General features: G+C 44.1%; 1 long non-coding RNA gene across 1 annotated transcript; it reads right to left on the bottom strand.

Annotated features, from left to right (window-relative positions):
• Positions 1-13,413: 13,413 nt before the first annotated feature.
• Positions 13,414-14,078, bottom strand: LOC139076127 (uncharacterized). Its single transcript, XR_011527408.1, has 3 exons — positions 14,034-14,078; positions 13,762-13,910; positions 13,414-13,630 (listed from the first exon to the last, which is right to left on the bottom strand). It is a non-coding gene; the product is annotated as an uncharacterized lncRNA (long non-coding RNA).
• Positions 14,079-22,254: the final 8,176 nt, after the last annotated feature.

Here is a 22,254-nt window from a genome sequence, read left to right as displayed (position 1 = left end):
ATGCTAAAAGGATCACTCTAGTACTATGTGGAGAAGGAACTAAAGAAGGGCCAGAGTGGAGGCAGACAGACCAGTCAGCAGGCTCCTGTGGTCCAGGCAAGAGACGACTTGGACCAAGAGGCCAAGATGGAAGTGATGAGAAGTGGTGGGATTCAGGATGTGTTTTGATGGCAGAGCCACCGAGGCTTATGGATGGCCTGGACATTGGATGTGAGAAAAAGAAAAGAACCCAGGATGGTGTCATGAGGTTTTTAACATGAGCCTAACGGTGAGTGGAGGTGTCATTTACTGAGATAAGAAGGATGGCAGGAGGAACAGGTTTGGGGAGTGGAAATGAAGAGTTTACTTTTGGATGTGTACTTGTTTTTTTATTGTGGTAAAATACACATAATATGTACATAAAATATACATAAAGTTTACATATAACCATTTTGAAATGTACAGTTCAGGGGCATGAATGAAGTCTGTTCAGAACATTATGCTACCAGCACCACTATCCATTTCCCAAACTTTTCCATCATCCCAAAGAGAAACTTTGTACCCGTTAAACATTAATTCCTGTCTCCCCTCTCCCAGACCCCGGTCATCTCTATTCTACCTTCTGTCTCTGTGGACGTGCGCGCTTACAATGCCTACTGGATATTCAGGTGGAGATACTGAAAGGCAGTTTGACGCACTGATTCTGGGGTTGAAGGGACAGATGAGAACTAGAGACATAAATTTGGCATCGTCAGCACATGGAACAGTCGGCACACCATTTCCATTTATTGAACTGAATATTTGACACACTGTCTCTCACTCCTGTGCAGCCCAGAAAATAAATATGGTGCCAGACACAGTGCCTGGCATATAGGAACCATTCAATAAATATTTGTTCAATTGAGTAACTAAACTCTTTACCCTCTCGTTTTGGAAACAGCAATTCTTTGAACAAGAACTTTTAGAAGTACAAGCCTTTAAAATAAATAGCTCTATTTCTTAAAAAAAAAAAAATCTGAACAAATTTTAAAATATACTGGCACTTCTATCGCAGTTTTCAGAAATACTGTTTGATTTGTGAGCTCTTTGGCTGATGATTGTGCCAAATCCAGTACCACTTGACACCAGGCTATGTTACATAAACAGAACGGGAGTGACACAACCAGATGTGGAGTGTCACAGCGAGGATCAATGAGATGGAGAGGCAGGAGCAGAGGTTTCATCTAAAACCAGACATTTGAAGTGTGTTTCAAAATCACCAACCTCTATTCAAATTACCTTGGTGATGTTTGAAGAAAACTGTGGTTATGCAAGGGGGTAAAATGATGGCTACCCAAATGAGATTCAGACAGCGATTTATCTTCAGCCGACAAATGTTTTCTACACAGAATAAACTTCAAGTGCCAGATCTTGATAATCTGTTACATGCAGGTGTTTAGAAGCTGCTCATAAGTGTACAGCAACTCTTTGGCATGTCAACATGTGGAATACATAATTGGGGTGTGGGAGATATTGGAATTTATCTTTGGGTAATAACGTTGGAATCGTCTTCTCCAGCTACGCAGCCACACGTGCAGAAATTTGGGGATAAAAAGTTGGTATGGGGAGATTTCAAAAGCCTCAACTGTTTATTACATTCTCTTGACACTTGCTCCCATAACTGTATAATTAACCATAGGTTGGTAATGCACTAGTGCCATGGCTACAGCCTTGAGGTTGAACTGAAATGACCCCTTCAGCATAAGTCGAGGCTGCACAACTCAAAGTAGAGAGGGACATACAGATGGGCAAGTGTTCATATAGCTCAGTGTCACTGTCTCACTGGGAAGTGAAACCACACCAGTGTTTTCTCTCCGTCATCATACCTTCTCAATTCACAGTGGCTGTGTTGGTGGATGCTAAAGTATCTGAATTTGGCATTAATAATATTTCAAGAAACCAAATGGTTTCTGGAAGGCATGTGAGTATTTCCAATTACTTGAGTTGGAATTTGAATTTTGAAAGCTAGGATACATTTGCCTACTTTTAAAAAAAGATAACCTATTCATTTTAAAAGGCTGGTTATCCAACTCCAATTCTGTGGGGAAAGATTAATTTACCTCCTCCCCTAAATTTCATCATTGGGTTTGGAACTTAGGAGTTCAGAGGAGGAAGAGACCAGTATTTCTCCATATTCTCTCTTGAGAGTGCAAAAATATATTAAAGATGGATTCCACAAAATGCTCTCCTAACCTGGTGCTATGATATTTCCTTGGGGTACATGGGCCACCACCTGTCTTCAGTGATAATAGAAAAAAAGCATTTTCATTGCTATTGCATCATGAAGAGACTTAAGGATGAAAATAAATGCTTAAATTCCTGCATCTCAGTGTTGACAAAACACAAGGGACTTGCATTTCTAATGAGAACCAGTGAAAAAACCAGCATATCTCTGCTGATGCACCAACAGTATTTTCTAACATATTCTATTGCAAAACTGAGAGTCAGAAATCTTTTCCACTAGACAGAATAAGTTCACTTGCCATGGGGTTTTTGAATGAACCATATATTTGATATAAAACCATATTTCAGTAATATGTCCCATTTTTAACTAGTTTTAAGTTACCATGGCTCTATCAGACGCTGCTGATAGCCACTATTAGCAGAAAATTTAACCCTGACTTTTCCTGCTCCCACGGCTTGGTGTATGTCATAACCTGTTACTAATCTGTTGACTTTCAGCCATATAGGTTATTTTTATTTAGCCAAGTTTCACAGCTATTTAGCACTTAGGAAATAATTAATACAATAAAAAAGGTTTTAAACATATTCAGAGGCCGTGAACAACTCTTCTTCCATTTTATCATCAGGAGTAGATATAAGACACAACATGTTCTAGAAAGTCCAAATGGAGATGGCAGAAAAAGCTTACATTTGTGTGGCACTATCCATGAATTGGTCAAACTATAGCAACTGCACCTCAGCCTCTGGGCAGTCAAGCAAGTCTTCAGTGTAGATAAGGAAGAGCATACTTCCTTCCAGAAGAATGAGATGGTTTCAGCAAGTCATCTAGTTTATCAGACATACAGTGAACACAAACGGGAATCATGGTCAATTAGATAAAAAATAAAGCAGGTTATAGTGGTCTTATAGATAGTCTTAACAGCTTGGTAAGGAGAATCAACTTAATTTGGAAGGCAATGAGGAGCCACTGGAGAACCAGGTGGATGGCATGGTTGTTGCTGGGTTTTAGGAACCGTAATCTCTAATCTCACAGGATAGACTGGAGGGATGAGAGCCCGAGAGCGGGGACAGTAGTAAGAAGAGTACGGAAGGCACTGTCAGTAGGGATGAAAAAAGAACCACGAGGGAGAGGTACCTCACTGGCCTCAGTGACTGTTGAGATGGAAAGTGTGTTGGGCCACAGATGACTGGTTTTAATTCACTGACAGGAAAATGGAGATAAGGAAGAGGAGCTGGTGTTGATTAGAGAGGAATATGGGAGGTCCTATTTTGGAGAGGTTGAGTTTGACTAGCCTGTGGAATAACCAACTGGAAGCTCAGGTCTTATCTCTGAGGAGAAGAGGCACACCTAAAAGTCTAGATTGTGGAATGGCCAGGATGGAGATAATCTTTAGGCTCTGGGAGAGAATAAAGGAGCTATAGTCTAGGGAAGAAGAAAGCTGAGGCCAGAACCTGGTAGGAGGAAACTGTGGTCAGTGAACAGATGGAGAAAAAGGAAGAAAGCTGAAGTATGTAGTGCATGGACAGCTGGACGGAGAGACTGTCAAAAGTTGCAAACGATAGGAGTTCAAGAAGAACCCAGAAAAAGCCCCATAGAATTTGTTAATCAGGGACTTGGTTTGTTTCTCTTGGGTCAGATTAAAAGTGAATGAGGATTCTGCACAGCAAAGGAAACCATCAACAGCATTAAAAGGCAAACTACTGAATGAGAGAAAATATTTACAAATCATATATCTGAAAAGGAACTAATCTCAAAATACATAAACAACTCATACAACTCAATAGGGAAAAACCAAATAATCCACTTAAAAATGGGCAGAAGATCTGAATAGACATTTTTCCAAAGAAGATATACAAATGGTCCACAGGTTCATGAAAAGATACTCAACATTACTAATAATCAGGGAAACGCAAATCAAAACCACAATGACCTCACACCTGTTAGAATGGCTACTATCAAAAAAGATAGGAAGTGACAAGTGTGGGTGAGGATGTGGAGAAAAGGGAACGCCTGTGCACTGTTGGTGGGAATGTAAATTGGTGCGACCACTACAGAAAACAATATGGAAGTTCCTTGAAAAATTAAAAATAGAACTACCTTATGATCCAGCAATTCCACTTATGGGTATTTATTTGAAGAAAAAGAAAACACTAATTTGAAAAGATATATGTACCCCCATGTTCACTATTTATGCAGCATTATTTATAATAGCCAAGATATAGAAACAACCTCAGTGTTCTTCAATGGATGAATGGATAAAGAAAATGTGATTGATATATACATACACACTGGAATACTATTTTCCATAAAAAAGAATGAAATCTTGTTATTTGCAACAACCATAGATGGACCTTGAGGGTATTATGTAAGTGAAATAAATCAAATACCATATGATCTCACTTATTTGTGGAACCTAAAAGGATCCAAAAAACCAAGCTCATAGATACAGAGAACAGATCGGTGGTTGCCAGAGGCAGGGGTGGGGGGTGGGCGAAATGGGTGAAGGAGCTCAAAAGGTACAAATTTCCAGTTATAAAATAAATAAGTCATGAGGACGTAATGTGCAATATGGTGACTACAGTTAATCATACTGTATTGCATATTTGAAAGTTACTAAGCGTAAATCTTAAAAGTTTTCAACAGAAGAAAAAAAATTTTTGTAACTATGTATGGTGACATGTTAATTAAGCTTATTGTGGTGATCATTTCACAATATGTACAAATAGTGAATCCTTATGTTGTACACCTGAAACTAATATAGTGTTATATGTCAATTATACCTCAATTTAAAAAAAATGGTGAATGAGTAGAGGGGACAATATCCAGAGGCATAATCTGTGTGGCTCTTTGGAGAGATGGGCCAGTGAAGGAAAGGAGAAGACAGGAGGGGCGCATGAGTGCACGCTGGACCGAGGCCTTCCACAGCTACCGAGCAGAATAACCGGAATGATGCGAGGTCCAGGTGAAGAGGGGTGTATTTTACTGTGTCCAACGCAGAGCTGAGATACTTGGCTGTGGATGTCAAGGTTGAGTAGGGAGGCCCTCAAAGCCAGAATGGAAATGACAGCGACCACTGGAAATGGGAGAAACATCTGGGGTTGGGGGAGGAGGATAAGGTATATAGATGGCATTTGCTTTGTTTTGTTTTTGTGTACACACGGTTTTGAGCGCTAGTGAAAACATCACCAGGGATACGTTTTGCATGGAATTTAAAAAAAATTGAATTAGTTGCTAACATTTAAAAATTGAGAATATTTCCTAGAAGATGTTTTTCTGATTTCTTTGGTAAGTGGCCCGACCTGGGGTACTCTCCCACTTTGCAGCCATCGTCCAGAGCTGCCTGGTGGCGGGTGCCTTCTTTGGATGCTGCAGACGCTCTCCTCTGCCCTGGTCCTCACCATTCCCTATTGAGTACCCCAACCCACCCCATTTACACTCTCTTTCTGGCCCCTTTAAACACATAAGTTTGCAACCTCTGGGCTGAGGTTCTAATTAGTCAGTGAGAAGGAAAGAGTAGAAAGCAATGAATATGTAAAGGATTATGATTAGAGGCAATTTCAGAGCCAGATCTCAAAGGCTACCTTCTTAAGAATCCATAGATTTTGAATGTAACTTCTACTTTACATTTCTTCTAAAATATAAACACACATACACAATATCAATACAGATCCACATTCCCTTATTCACAATTCTAAATTTCAAAGGTTTCTTTCTTTCTTTCTTTTTTTTGGTGAAGAAGATTGGCCCTGAGTTAATGTCTGTTACCAATCTTCTTCTTTATGCTTGAGGAAGATTGTCACTGAGCTAACATCTGTGCCAATCCTCCTCCATTTTGTATGTGGGATGCCACCACAACATGGCTTGATGAGCGGTGTGCAGGTCTGCACCCAGGATCCGAACCCCCGAACCCTGGGCTACCAAAGCAGAGCACGCAAACTTAATCACAATGCCACCGGGCCAGCCCCAGGTTTATTTTTTTAAATTAAGTCAATGTTGGCAAGTCCTGACCTGACATGAGATCTTTATAGAATTTACTTACACCATTAGTGTGAACATTCACACATTTCACCACAAAAATACTAATGTATCAGCTATAGGATATGGAATATATGGTCTATGCACCATAGTATCTTTATAAAATCCTGCAACTTCTAAACTCTGGCACAAAAGGTTTCAGGTAAGCAATTGGGACCCTTAAATATCAACTTTCACATATCTATAAACTAAGATATAACTTTCTCCATTTGAGAAAAATATATATATACCCCGTTGGAAAAAAATATTTTGTAAAATAACATTTATGAGGACAATTAGCGAGAGTGTGTGTGGGGGGAGTAATTCAGTCTTCTCAAATAAACAGGTAAGTGGAGGAACAAAGCCTGCACGCGATTTCACAACAGATTTTTGCCAACAGAAAGCAGAGGACACAAGTTTATTAAGCAGCAAGTCATTTCTCTTGCTCCATCCCCAAACAAACCTCCGCTTAATGTTCTCCACACTCTGAAATACAGACCTTTTAATACCACAGCGATTCAGGAGCAGGAGCGGAGAGGCTGCGGTGGTCCTCAACTCTGCTCGCTAGAATGAGATGGGTCGTTACTCCATGTCTGTCCCACAGATTGTCTGGCATGTGACTTGATGCCAGAGAGACTAGCCAAAGCTGTCTTCCCAAAGATGGAAGCTTAACCAACCCGAGGAGAAACCCATCGGTTTTTGCGTCAGCTAGAAGTTGGGCCCTGCGGGCTTCCGTGACCACATTACCCAGCTCGGGCACTCAAGACTACCCCATCCCCCTGACGCCTTTTTGCCTGGACTTCGACCAGGATTGTCAGCTGCCCCATGTTCCATCTATTTTCTTTACCGGGGTGCTGGGGAGGAAAATCATTACGGAAAGGAGCTGCTGTTTCCACATAAAGCCAGGCTCCTCAATGACCTCCTCTTCGCCAAGTGTAGTCATGCAGTTTGCAGGGATGCTGAGCGCTCCAGAAAACCATCGCATGGATGTTACAGCAGCATCTGGTACCTCTCCCCCAAGTGCACGGTTTTGAACAGGGCCTGGATACCTGCTTGGTAAGCAGAGAAAAGCATGTACCTGGTTCTATGCCAAGCCACAGAGAGGACCCACTTGGTATCACAATGGCCTAAGATCTCCAAGAAACTGTGATTAAAAAAAAAAAAAGCTTTTCTATGAAGCCAGAGAACACGCTGTTGAGGTTGCTGTTTTCAACTGCACCTGAAGCTATGGAGCCCCTACAAAGGAATTTGGATGAGGTTTTCCTTCTCTCTTTCCTCTTTAATCTCTAAGGGACTGCCACTGAACCAGGGCCACTTTGGCAGAGGAAGCACTGACTGAGCCCTTCTCAAAGAGAGCATGGCAAAAAAAAAAAAAAAAAAAAAAGAGACAATGATGCCTGCTGCATCAATATCCCAGAATACTTTTTATTCCCCAGTGCCCATCTGTAAAAGGCAAGGCTTGCTTTGTGAAAAACAAGGGGATAAATGTGCTGGCACTGACACTCAGACTCCACAGCCAGGCCCTGTGGGGCTGGCCACTTTACTGAGAATGTCTACATCCCTTCTCCCATCATGACAGGGAAGCTAAGGAGAAGAGGAAAATGGTTAAATGAGGTTTTCATTTTGACCTTAGTTACTACATTCCGGAGACAGAACCACGAGTGCAAAACACCTTTCCATTCTTACACTTGTGGTTTCGGTCAGATTTCTCTCCTTTCTTTCTTATTATGTTTTAAATCTTTTCTTTCACGTTCCATTTGAATTCATTTTCTCTGAAAATGGAAAAGGGCCTGTCTGCATTGAATTCCTGGATAGCGTCTCTCTGATTAAAGTGCAACGCGAATGTAACATGCTCTTAACATGGTTCCTTGTCAATGTACCTCCGTGGGAATCCTTCCGTATGCTCACCTGCAAATCGCGTGATCCACTTTTAAGCCTTTCAGTCCTTATACCATATAGCTGACTCCTTCCATAATTTATGTTACAGTGCCATCTTATGGTAGTTTATGACCACCATTTATGGATGGAAAAACTCTGGCTGTCTCTTCAGCGTTTTAAAGAAATATGTGGGCTTAAAAAAATCATCTTTAATTAATCACAGCAGATAAATGTGTCAAAAATGGTGGTCTGTAAAGAAGAAAGCTGTTTCCAGGCGGCCAAACACTACAGAGAATACTTGAGCAGCCGCACGAACCTTAAAGACAACCGATGAATTTTTCCAAAGGCCTTTATGTTCTCATTCAGTGATTACTACTGCGTAATCCGACATTTAAGCAGCAGCGTTCTTCGTGCATGCCGTGACGTATCTGGGAAGAACATCGGAGGGAGAGTCTGGTCTAAGTAAGCGATTTGTGGCCCGGAAATTCCAGCTCTGCGTTCTCATGGTACATCATTTCTCCCTCCTCATCTCCCAAAAAACCCACAACACTCTCTGGGCCCCTATCAGCATGACACAAGGAAACCCAACCCCACTTTTCAGCCTGATCATTTGCAAATGTATTTCAGTCCCAGGTTTAATGCGAGGAGAAGATTCCATGGAGAAGCTTCATCCCGGAAGTCTGCCTGCCAACTTTTGGAGGCTTTAAGGCTTGTTTCTTCTCTCTCCTCCAGGTTTCATTCCACCCACAAAGCTAATGTACATCGTGAATGGGCCTGAATTTAATTCCTTCATCAGGTCTTGTCAGTTCTCTGGCTGTGCTGCCAGTCACTCTCGGGAAGGCACAGGAAAAAGATGGTTTCAACTGCAGGTTTGTTTGGGGGGTTATGGGTAAATGAAATAAGACCATGAGATGGGGCTCCTGGGGGATCTGGCATGGTAGCGAGGGTTCTACCAAAGTAAAAGCCCTATCCTCTTTAATGACAAAACGATCCAATAGCTAGCAGAGTAATGGAACTCCCACCTTCAAGAATTCTCTTGTTTGCAACCATCTCCTTTCCAGATTACGCCGTTTATTTTCTCATCACTCCTATAGGGTCAAGAGGAAAAGTTTGAGTTGCTGGTGCAAGGCAGGGAGGGCATCCTTCAGTTCTGCACGTTCAGAGACCCCTTTTCTCTCCATAAAGAGGACACAGAACACACAGTGATTCATAACGAGGGAAGAAAAATTAATAAGCATTTAACCAGATGCAAAATAAGAACTTTGGAACAAAGGCAATTTTTTTTTAAAGGCATTTGAATGTCAAATATTTCTTGGGTTCTCCCTGCCCTGTCACCATCGCACTGCTTTCCTTTTTCACTGCCCCATTTTCAGTCACTGTAGGGAACACAGTTTCAAATTAAACGTTCGCAGCACACCATGGTGGGTGTTGCCAGCTTCCTTTCTGCTTCCCTGACTCTCGCATCAGGTCCTCCACCCCTCCCATCCCTCCTCAACCTCTGATTTGCTTACGAACTTACCTTTGCCGACCCTTCTCCCCTCTCCTGTTTGGGGGCTGTGTTTGCTTCAGTCCCTGCACTTGAAATGTTCTTCTCTCTTCAACTGCCATCCCCAAATCAGCAGGGACACGCCTGGTGCCCACATTTGTCCCATCTTTTGTTGAGTGTGTTTGTGTGTCTGTTATTGTTTTTTTTCCCCTCCTTGAATCAGAAGAACATGATCAGAGACTCCAACACATTCAGCTTGGAGTCTGAACTCACTGTACCCATTACGAATTCTTAAAGTGCAGATCGACGCTACAAGATGACTCTTTACAGATGCGAAAGTGACATCATGGGTTGCCTCACCCCCACCCCACCTCCCAACATGTATGGGTTTTCATTGCTGTTCCAATTTAAATTTCTCAGTTTACCAGTCAAGAGAGATGATTTTTCTAATATCCATCCTGCAAACTCCATCTGGGATCCCCCAAACAAGCTGTGTTCTTCTGTCTCTTTCACAGGCATGAATTATAAAAAGTCTGCAACAGGAGCAGGGATAGGTCAAGCCTTCTTGATCCTGAACCATGAGAGTCTTAATGCCTGCAAACATGCAGGTGAAGTGAACGGGGGAGATGAATTAAATGCCCTCCTACAAGTGATTCTTGCCCCCAGCCAGCCTGCTGATCCTGTGCAAATTACCTCGGGGAAGCCCAAGTTACAGTCCTCAAAAACCCGGAAGTGAGGAACACCTACTATAATCACAATGATCTTAACGATGTTTCTGCTTCGCAGGATATTATTACCCCTCCAAGCTTTGGGCCTAGTGTCTTGTGTGAACAGAGAACCAGATGGGAGTTTTGGGGGCTAAAATGGATACACCAATTATTTATAGATTCGGACTAAAAATCACGTGAACTGCCTTCTGTGGAGTTCCATTTTCTGAGAACAGACTTGAAATAGACATAGTTGTGGAAAGTCTCAGAAGCATTTAGAATAATCCTAAACATGATATTGCAAGTAGGGAATGGTGGAGTTAAGCCTAAAGAATTTTAGAAGTCCTTTCCTAAAGAAGAACATAGTTTTAGGACTATCTTTTGGAAATTTCTAGAATGAGACCTGGTGGTTCAACTTTATCTCCTGCTGGTTTTAGTAGCATTGCCCCTAGCCATTTGTTCCTGCTGGAAAAACCTTTAAAATTAGACATGACCGCTTGCATAGCTAGGTGTCACCAGCTCTGGAGTAGAAGGAAATTGTTCCTAGCGCCTTATAAACGATAGGCACTCGATCAACGTTTACTGAAAGGATGGAAGAATAAAAACAGACCTTCTTTTATTAGTTCTAAGTATATGACTCTGTATTATTTGAGAAAGTCTCCTTAAGTTCTCCATTTTATTTTTTTAACTGTGACATATATGTGAGTTATTTTTTTTCTGGGGTCACCCAGCTAACCGACTCCGGAACCCAAGCCCCAGCTGCTCCCAAACACAGCCTATTCCACTGTGACTCAGAATTGAGAAATGCTGCCTTCTGTTTTCACTCATAAATCTAAAAGTTAAGATGGAGAAAATTTGGGGAGAATGTCTGAGGCCATTAAAATTTTTTAGGGGTGCTTAGATTTTCATAGCCACAAAACCATTTAAGGGAACCAGCAAAAACTTTTGCCTTTATTATTTTTTAAATTTCTTTAATAAATAGAGTCTCCTGGAAGACATTAATAAGGGTCATATGCATACATCCTCCAGGCTGTCCTATTAGCAGACTCCTTTGGTCCACAAACTACCTAAAAAGCTTAAAATAAAAGGAAAACTTAGAAATGAATGTACGTTTGGTGACATCAATATCTGAGTTATGGTGCTAATTCTGAAATAAGCTATTTGTACTGATTTAATTTTTATTGATATCCATTTGAACATATATAACATCACTAAACATGTGGGAAGTTAATAATTTTAATTCCACTTACTCTCTACTTGGAAAAAGTCCTCATTCATCTGAAAGGGGAGATTCTGTCACTCTATCAAACTTGCTTGGAATCAAAACAATCTTTTACATTTTCCTGGTTATCTGTAATTCTCAGGGAAAAAAGCACTCAGCTGTTTTCTCAGTGGTATTCCAGGCCATCCCCCTCCACCTCCCACACATAGGTGTTAACTTGGCCATGAACAAGGATCTTGGGAAATGATACACTTCTGTGCCCTCTGCTCCATGTGGCTTCAATAATGTGAGTCAGAAGAAATACATATTATAAACATTACAATAAAGCAAAAAAAAAAAATACAATAGAGCATGCATTGAGTTATCAATATTCACTTTGCATGGGGGACATTTCCAAGTCAAGTACCTAAAATTAAAGTCCCTGTTTTTATGATGCTTGGAAAGTTGCAAATGTGGAAACATACCTTTCCCCTTAGTTTTAAGTCCCCTTGTTCCACAATTAATTTTCCCGCTGTCATAGCTCAGAGTGTCGTGGGATTGCGTGAGTGTGTGTTCTCTGCATATTCTTTGTACTTCAACTGAGCACCACCTTAGATCATCCTCGAGAAGAGAGTAAAGGTTATCATTAGCGTGTTGAATAATGGATGGCATCCATTGTATTTTCCTGTTTAGGAAAATAAATCATCCTGAAAACTTGTATCATGCTCTCTGTGAAATGGAAGCGCATCAGCCCTTGCTATGTTTTCTTATCCTGCGTTGGCTTGGCAGGGCGCCTTAGGCTCGAAAGAACAGCCACGGGTTGCCAAGCAAGGGCTGGCTGGATTCTGTGCCCATTCCTCCAGGGGATGGAAACATCCTGCCTGGGAAGACTTCACCAACCTGTAGCTAGAAAACCCCTGGGCGCAGCAGTGCAGCTGGAGAACTGGAAACCGTGAGTCACAGCCCCAACCAGGTCCTGCTGGGGAATGAGGAGCACCAAGGTTCAAGCTTTACCCACCCCACCCTAGCCCCCAATATGAGGACAGCCCTGAATTTAAGGAGAAACATACAGGAATCAAGTGTAGACGAAGGGCAAAGAAGAGTAAGATTTCCTGAGTACCCAGCATCAGGGTCTTTCATCAGGATCCTGCATCAGGCACTTTCACCTGCATCACCTCGTGTCATATTGAGTAGGGCTGCTCAGTGGGTAAGGCCATGGGTTCTAGAGTGAGACACCCCTGGGCCACTACTCACTGGCTGTGTAGTCTTGGGTAATTTGCTTAATCTCTCTAACTCGCAGTATTCTCCTTGGCCAAGCAGGCATGGGCCAGTCAAAAACCTGAAATCCTTCCATACCAGACAGTCAAGAGCAGTTGCCTTGAGTCCCCAGAACACACACCCTCCCCCTGTCCTGGTTGAAGCAGCCTCTCCCTGGAACCCCCCTACCCATCATGGGCCACTTTGTAACCCAGGAACTACAGGGAGATGTGGGCACAGCAGAGGCTCTAGGAGCTGTCCAGCGGCAAGGGCCGCTTTGCTCTCATTAACTGGTACCCCTGCCTTACCAGTTGTTAGTGTTGTGCAGCTGTCCTAGGGACAGATGTGGATTCTACAGAGCCTATCACATGAGAAGTCCCAAATAAATGAGGATACTTATACCCATTATACAGATGGGGAAAGCTAGGCTAAACAAGGTTAAATAACACGGTAAAAACCAGAAACCAGGATATGAATCTAGGTGACATAGATTCTCAACTCCGTGTCTGTCAACCATAAGGTATCAATGGGAGAATCGTAAGAGCCCATTTAACAATGGCATAAAAGAGCATCCCTCCTAGAGAGAGCCATTGTATCGGGTAGATTTCAGATGTCCGTGCTCATCTTGAATGTCACCCTTGAGGATTTGTTAAAAGGCAAGCGTGGATCCTGTTGTGATGACAACGTTTTAATGATGTTATCAGACATTACTGGAAATTGCTTTTCTCAAGACTGAATGGAATGAACGGGTCTCAGCTGTAGAATGGAAGTGTTTCTAGGCGGTGCACAGCTAGCCTTCTGGACCACAAGTTGACGTGACGCTATTTTTATGTTGGGTACTTTGAGTGAAGACTGAGTTGTCCCTCTGTTGTTCTCTGTGTTCTCTGAGGGTGAGGGGAGAATATTTATAAAAAGAGTCAATACCTAATTTCATATTGTCAATAAAATTATTCCTTTAAAAACTTTCATCAAGGTAGAATATTATCAAGATATATTAAAAACAAGGATGACTCACCAATTGAAAATGTGATTCTCATACAGTGGTCACAACATAGATCCTATACCCTGCTCTCTAAGATACACTCTTCTGATTCTACATCCTGCTTCTCTATCAGCTGTTAGCGCTTGAGTATGAAATAATCACCTGGGGGCAGGAGGGTGTTTCTATGGGAATAAAATATAAGGCAGTTACGTTTTGTTAAGAGAAAGGGGAAGAGAGAGAAACATTATAGGGGAAGGGCAGAGTGGAGATTATTCCAGAAGTAACCTAAGACTTTGCTACTCAACATTTGGTTCATGGACCGACAACATTGGCATCACCTGGGAGCTGATCAGAACTCAGAATCTCAGGCCCACGCCTGTCTGACAGATCATAATCCGTATTCTAATCAGATGCCCAGACGATTCATAGGTACATGGCCGTTTGAGAAGCTCTGCTCTAGGGGGTCCAGCCTCTGCTCACACTAGGTGGATAGGAAATGGTGGGGGGTGGCGTAGAGCAGAAAATGAAGTTGTAAGAGATGGGAAGGTACCCAAGTGTTTGCCTAAGAGGTTATCCTGTCTGAATCGGCTGGAAGAAAAAAAAAAACCTGTTCTCGGATGATGAGCAGGCCGTGGTTGCAGTTGCACACAGCATGATGGCCATCTGTGTATAAAAAGAAAAGAAACACTGTGCAGGAGTGTGGAATTGCTACAGAGGCTAAGCACGGCCAGGTGTTTAAGTGGGAAAGCCAGTCTTGAAGATCAAAGGCAAGTCGATTGTAAAAGAGAACATCTTGTCCACCAAACCCAGGCCCTCTGAATGGAGAGGGCGACATCTGAATAGACCAGATGTTAGCAGCCGAGGGATCCTGAGAGCCTAGAATAAACTCACCTAAATAGCTCCGTGGTATCAAAACCTCATTAGCTGCCAGGCCCACCGCTAAATACAAACACAGGTTCTATAAGCAGATCTGAAAGAAGTCCTTTGAGGCACCCAGCTGAGGTGGCAGGAATTCTCTGTCCCTGTGGTAAGTGGGCAGTAATTAATTATAGGACAGACGCTGAAGCCCCAGAAGTAAGTCCTCTTTTGCAGATGACCAGGGAGTGTAGTTTTTGGAAAGATCTGCATGAGCACTGCATGGTAACCAGTCTGAGGCCATGACAGGTGCCGTCTCCTGCAGGCCTGAGATGGGTGAGCAAGTTATTTATTTATTTTTTTTTCTTTTTCTCCCCAAAGCCCCCCGGTACATAGTTGTGTATTCTTCATTGTGGGTTCTTCTAGTTGTGGCATGTGGGACGCTGCCTCAGCGTGGTCTGATGAGCAGTGCCATGTCCGCGCCCAGGATTCGAACTAACGAAACACTGGGCCGCCTGCAGCGGAGCGCACGAACTTAACCACTCGGCCACGGGGCCAGCCCCAGCAAGTTATTTTTGTACAGAAGAATGGGTGGCTCTGGCTCAGAAGCTCCCACCGGCCTGCGCCTGTACGTGCTTCAGATCTGCCCCCATAACATGGTCTCTCCAACCAGCAACCCAGGGGGATCGTGGGGAAGCGATACGGGCGTTTCACCAGCTTGTGAATTTTCCACAAGTACAAGCTGGTCTTCTCTTAATTGCCCCATGGAGATTTTCATAAATACATTTAAATATAATAATTATTATTATTATTTGACTTTGTTCTTCTGGATGGCACCTTTCCTTCAAGCAGCTCAAAGAACTATTCTGGAATTATCCAATTAATCTTTGCAACATTCCTGTGAAGAAGGTGGGTGGCAGTCTCTCCGTTCCTGGAGGGGAGGGGAGAATCGGAGGGGGATTTAATGCCTGAGTGACACAGGGACGGCACAGAAATGGAAACTGGGCTCCCAAATGCTGTTCTCCCAGATGGTCCTCTCAAGTTCAGCACCCTCCCAAGTGCCCGACTGCCTAGGTCGGGGCCCTAAGTACAAAGCACTTGAGTTCAGATCCTGGTGCCACCCCTCATGGTCTTGTGCAAGTCAGTCAGCCTCCCCAGGCCTCGGTTTCCCCATCTGTCAAATGCCTCCATGAGACACGTCAATGAGACCTGGTGTAGAGAGGCTTGCTCGGCAGTTCAGCACAGGCCTCAGAGCAGTTGTGCGCACTCTCTTTCCGTGCTGGGCAGCACAGCCTCTGGAGTTCACCCCTCAAGGCCCTTTGGCAGTTTTATGCATTGCCGCGTAAACAGCAGATTTTGACTGGGAATGGAGAAGGAGGGTCCAAGATCGGGCATGGAAGACCGACAGCCTGGGTCAGCTCTTGACTCCAATACTGCCTAAGTCGTGGACTTTGGGCAGGTCATTTAACCACCCTGAACCTCGGTTTCCTCATCTGTAAAATGGTGACAGTGATGATTCAATGAGATGGTGCAGACAAAGGGTCTGGCATTAGTAGGGCTCAATAAGTATACAGAGTGGTTACAAGGAGGAGCCTGCGGGCACACTGCCTCCATTCGAATCTGGGATCACCACTTTCTAGCTAAGTGACCTTCGGCAGCTCACCTCAGCTCACTGTCATGATAAGCAAGTCCCTGTGAGAATGAAGCCAGTTCATACATGTAGTTGATAATGGAATTGGGCAAGGAATTTGTGCTTGATAAATGTTATTATTAATTGCATTATGAATATTGCTTACTTTCTTGTTTCTATTTTGTCTGTGGAGCCATGAACACTGACCTCCACCCCCAAGGAAAGAGATTACTCCACAATTTGAGGGGAACGTGGAGGGAAAAATAGCTCAGGATTGCGTCACTTTCCCCTAGTCAATTGGAAGAAGTGTCTCTTAGCTGGAAAGCCCCCTAGGATCAGACAGGCTGTGGTCTGCCACTCACTGGCTAAGTGATGCTAAGCAAGTCCTTCGTCTTTCTCTCAGTCAACTCATCGTAAAATAATGGTAACATGCTAACCAGCTTGATTTGTTAGAAAGATGACTTGAGCTGATGAACACAAACGCACCTTGTAAACTCTTAAATGCTACACGTATTTAAACAGTTACAAATTCAGAAACACATATACTTTAAAAGCACACAAAGATCTGAATTTTCATTTGAAAGAGGGGACTCTTTTCTATGTGTGCTTCTACTTTTCGTTCCTTTGAATAAAAAATATTTTTTGGGAAAAGCTCTTGTTTCAGGTAGGAGAAGAACAAAGACATTTCAATTTCCGGTGGTGCCAGCGCTGGGTTTGGGCTTTACTCCGAGCTGCTGGAAAAGCAAACCAAACAAACATGATGTCCACCCACCCGGGAGACTCAAAGTAACTCTGCATTTCTCTCTACCGTTTCCTGTGGGTACTTCAAAGCCTGGAGACTCCGCAGATGGCTTGGTGGTGATTTCCCTTTTAGCAAACACATGGGACATACTCCAATAAGAGAGAGAGTGGCTCCACGGGAGGAAATTTGGGGGCAGAAATAGAGGGAAGACAGTTTGCAAGCTGAGCCCGAGGAGCACAGCTGCCTGATAGTCATTTCTCAGATGTACCGCATGCCTTTGCAGCTGGGTTTAATGCTTCAGCTCACCTCCAGCATCTACAGAAAGGAAGCCTTTCTGGAGTTCTAGGCGGGAAACAGTCAAAACCAAACTGGACTGGAAAGAATTATGTTAAATACCTCACTATTGCCAAGACCCTCCCTGCAAGCCGGCACCCGCATCCGAAGACAGGAACAGTAGCCTCTCCTACTTGAGGAGGGGCAGGGGGCAGGCAGAGGGTGGGGCCAATGGCCCGCGGTGTTATTTCCAAATTTGTGTTTCTTTAACGTTTTTGATTTTCCTCCCAAAGCAAATTTCCCTTAGTCAGGGATATTTCTCCCTTGAGCAACCCTAAAGCTCTAACGCAGTAAATACTTTCTGGAAAGTTCTTTTGTGGATGTAAACCTGTTTTTGAATCAAGCAGCAGCTCATCCTTTCTAAGTAAGAATTCATTAGAAAACTACAATGTTGTCTACAAACCTAGCAAGGAGTGTCTACAAACCTAGCAAGGAGTGTTAAGAGTCTCTGCAGTCAGCCAAGCGACTGTTCCCAAGCTATCGGCCTAGGTCTTGGGGTTTTTCCAACGGTGAGGACGGTGCCCGGGGTGGGGGCATCTATTCTGTGCCCAGCACACTCTCCCTGGGCATCAGCAGGATGTGTTGCAAGGCAGTAGCCTAGACCTGGCAGCAATACCTGCAGCTACAGGTCACGGCGAAGCCCCCTCATCCATGGGGGCACCAAATCCACAGGCCTTCATCTGGAACATGCCCTGCCTGCCTAGTGTTCTACATACCAAAGATCCTTCGAATGCCTGCTGTGAGCCAGGCCTCCCGAGTGATGACCATGGCCTCTGTCTGCACCAAGTCGTGGGGGAGGGACAGACAGGCACTCTCAACAGAATATGCTACGTGCTATACTCGGAGAGGTGAGGGGCTCTAAGAGAGAACAGTGCGGGGCATGCTGAGGTGGGGAGGGGGTTTCGTGAGGAAGGTCTGAGGTGGGGAGACGAGGGGGGAAGCACAGTGCAGCAATGGCACCCTGGGGAGGTCACTCACCTACAGGGGGAAGAGAGATAATGGGAGTGGATCCAGAAAAGGCTGGAAACTTTGCTCTCCATGGGCTTACCAAGGAGTCAGGAATTTATCCACAGGGCAACTGGGAGCCACCGCATCACCAAGTTCCAGCCCACAGCCTTCTGAGCTCCTGCTAATGGCTAAGATGTACGGAACCTGACCACATATGAAGCTTAGGGTACTATGCAAAATGAGGGCAGTGCCTTTGTCATCTCCATTCTGCAGCCAAAAAACAGAGGCTTTGCAGTCAGGTAACTTGCCTTGGGTCCTCTGGCTACTGGGACTTGATGCTGTAGTGGAACTTTTTGAGTTTTGTCACCTAATATCAACACCTCCGTTCCTGGAGAACCACCTCCATGACTTCACTCCAGCTGTAGGGACTGGGGTGGGACTTAAGCCAGTCACAGCATTGCCATCCTGTGGCCACAATCATTGGCTCGGGAATAAGAATGTGATCCAGCTACAGTCAATGGTATACAACCTTGGGATTTACTGGGATTCTTGAGAGAGAGAAAGAAAGAGGCCTATTCTTTCTATTTTGGACTTAGAAAAGGGAGGATGTAGGAAGACAATACAAAGAAAAGAACAAAGAGATTGGGTCTCCTCGATCAAACTGTGCCTGAAGCCACTGCTCCACAACTTTTCAGTTATGTCATTCATAACTTTCTTTTTCTTAAGACAGTCTCAGTTGGCTTTTCTGTCACTTGTGATAAAGTAGCCCTAATGCAATGGTGCTACTGTTACTTGCATTGTGACCTTCTCTTACTATACACCTAATGTTATATGCAACTGAAAAAGATTTGGTGTGTTGCTAAATTCTTACATTAAGCAGAATATCTCAGTGAAAATTTCAAGTACGGAATAAACTGAGCTCTCAGAATGAAGGCAGAGTAGAGTACGGGCACGCATTATTTAAGTAACTGTAAACTTATAGTTGCATAGGAAAAGGGACCTGGATGTGGAGTGAGGGGGATCCTGCTCTGGGGCTCACTAGCTCTGTGACCTTGAGCAAGGGACCTTTTTTCTCTAAGCTTCAGTATCCACAGCTGTGAAATAAGGGCGTGTTACTATCTGGGACCCCGACTCAGGCACGTGGCTTCTTCCCAGGCTGCTTTTGAATAATCAAACGTGGACTAATGCAGATTTAGGAAGCCCATTCATAGCCAAAGGTAAATGGAGGTGCATCTTCTTTCCAGGAAAGTCCACACTTTCCTGTCTGTATCCGGCAGGTGCCGCTGAGAAGGTCTCAGCATTGGCTTGTGCCCAGGGAAGTGGAATTATGTGAGTGACAAACCCCCGAGGACCCAACTTGGAAATCTCCAACGGCAGCCCCGGGAGAGGGTCTCCAGGCTGGCTGGAGCCCTACTGTGCTCAAGAGCCAACATTCCTCCACCACTTGGCCGGCCGAGAGCAAGGACTTTCCCGGTCCAACCTCCCCATCATGGAATCTCTCTGGCAGGTGGCACTCGGGCAGCGACTCTGAAAGAAGCTGAGGGCTGAGCACTTTGCTTCCCTCTTCCGCTAAATATTAACCTGAGAATTGCTACCAGTTTTAAAAATAGACGCTTTCACCGACTTTGAAGTTCCTACAGTGAAGAAAGTATAAGAATTGGAAGAAGTCTGTCTCTGTAATAGACTTTTAACGCAATCTGCCTTTAAAACCTGTACTCTGTCATGGATAAATATATTTTATTCTCCAACAGTTCAATCTAGGAACTTATTAGGTGTTTTTGTCTGCAACATGAGATTTTAAGTTTTGTTTTTGTGAAAAATAAAATACACAACTGGATACGTAAAGTGCCTATTGAGATTTGTGAGAACAAGAGGATGTTAGAGTCAGAGTCCCTGATGCCTTGGCACAGGCAGAAACCACCGCCTCAGCCTGAAATTCCACGAGGAGATGCAAAGTCCTAACACGACTCGGACCTCTGCCGTCTCATCTGAAGGACATCCTAGGGCTGCTCTGTCTGGGGGCTCCACGTGGCAAAGAGACATATCAGAATATTTAGCAGAACAGAAAAGAAGACCACAGGAACTCCCATTTTTATACTCTTGGAATTTGACACACATGTCAAAATGTCCAGTAGCAACTATTCACGGGGCACAACTCTTGTCACGATGACTATAATTCAGCTACATAAACACAAGGGGCACAGACCATTCCTGGGGACAAGATACAACACTGACAAGAAAAATAATCAGATGTAAGACTACACACCTCCACTGAGGTTTCTTCAGGGCCAACACTTTCTGCCCGTGGTGTGAAGATGATGCACATGTGTTGATCAAGGTGAGTGACGACTTAATGAGCTATAGGGGGGTTTCTAAACGCTAGAAAGTCTAAGGGGGCTTTCATCTACCCTCAAAGCTCCTCTGCAGGTGCAGAGCTGAGGAAGTCCTATAGGTGTTGGACTCACACAAATGAAATGTAATGGCTACACTTCCATTAAAGAATTTCCTAAACACGGGGAGGAGCCAGGTGTTAATAAATGACTTTTCAGTCCCACCTGAGTAAGGCGGCTGCCTCTTTGCAAGGCTCACGACATTTCTTTGCTCCCTCCTTTTTTGTCTTCAGTGTTCCTTACCACCTTTGTATCTCCCTTGCCTGGCCCTGAACAGCCCAATTTTCTTGCATATCTTCAGATATCCATAAACACTGCTATTTCCTACTAATATCATTTAGGAATAAAAAAAGTTTTTTGGGGGGGGGGCTATTCCTGTCACTGTTTGCATGTGTGACAATGAGCATGTATTACGTTTATCCTAAAAAAAGGATTTTCATAAAAAATAAAAGGTTTCTGGACTTTAGGATGTGAATTTAAAACAAGGGGCCAAGTATCTACAAAAAAACAGGCCTACTTTGACCAGAACACTGCAGTGCCATGAAGTACTAGCATCAAGACCCACACAAGAACAGCACTTAACAGTTGGTAAAGGGCCTTCACACATATTTTCTCACTTAGTCTTCTCACCCAGTGCTGGGGGCATTCATTCTCTCTGTTACCCAGGTGAGCAAAGTGAGGCTCAGAAAAGCCAGGTAGCTCTCTCAAGGTCACAAAACTAGCAGGTTGAGGTGTGGGGAGGCAGGAGCTGGTCTTCTCATTCAAAATAGAGTGCTCTTTCCAACAAGAAAAACAATCCCCCACGGTTGAAGGATGGGGTTCTCAAAATGGGACCTCTGATGGGCTTGTGGCCATGTCACTCCTCCACTCAACAAACAGCAGAGCCTCTGTGTGAAGGGCTGTGTGTGAGGTGGTGTGTGAAAAGGCCTGGGAACTCTCATAGTTAGTGCCACACTTACCAATAAGCACACACACTAGAATGAACCAAGGGCCATGGGAAAGCTACAGGAAAATTCCAGGGCCTCCTGTAATAATCCTGCAGGGAAGGAGGACTCCTCTCAAGCTTGAAAGATCAGAACAGGCTTCCTGGCAGAGGGGTCCTGGCAGAGGGGCCTTGGCTCACCCTTGGAGCCCTGGAAAGAGGGGAGCAGGGAGGGGAGGAAGTAGAGGGCTGGAGACGCAGGGGCTTGGCCGGCCACAGCTCGGAGCCCCCAGGTCGAGAGCAGGCAGCAGCACAGCCAGCTCCAGGGCGAGGCAGACCCCTCGGGATATTTTGCTCATTGCTGGAATCTAAAATACAGCTTTAAATTATTAAGGGTCCTGGAATGCCACAAAGATTTTGGAAACTGCCCATCAGGATCAGAAAGATACTGGTGTCAGAAATGAGACATGGGCCAGTGGGACCCCACTTCACTCCGCACAGGGTCATCAACCCGCGGTTGGCAGAGGGCGGCGGCGCAGCCGCGTGGACGGAGACCCCACAAACTTATAAATCAGGAACGCCCAGGCTTACATTTGTGTGTTTTGCCTACACGGGAAAGGGAAAAACCATCCGGGCCTTCTTTCCAAAATTGTGAAATCAAGGTATGAACCCGTCATTTTTTGAAGTCTTTTTGGGAAAGGCGTAA

The sequence above is a fragment of the Equus przewalskii genome, chromosome 15 (assembly GCF_037783145.1).
Source record: "Equus przewalskii isolate Varuska chromosome 15, EquPr2, whole genome shotgun sequence".
Taxonomy (NCBI): Eukaryota; Metazoa; Chordata; class Mammalia; order Perissodactyla; family Equidae; genus Equus; species Equus przewalskii.
Note: the sequence above shows the minus strand (reverse complement) of the source record. Positions and strands in the feature narration are given on the sequence as shown.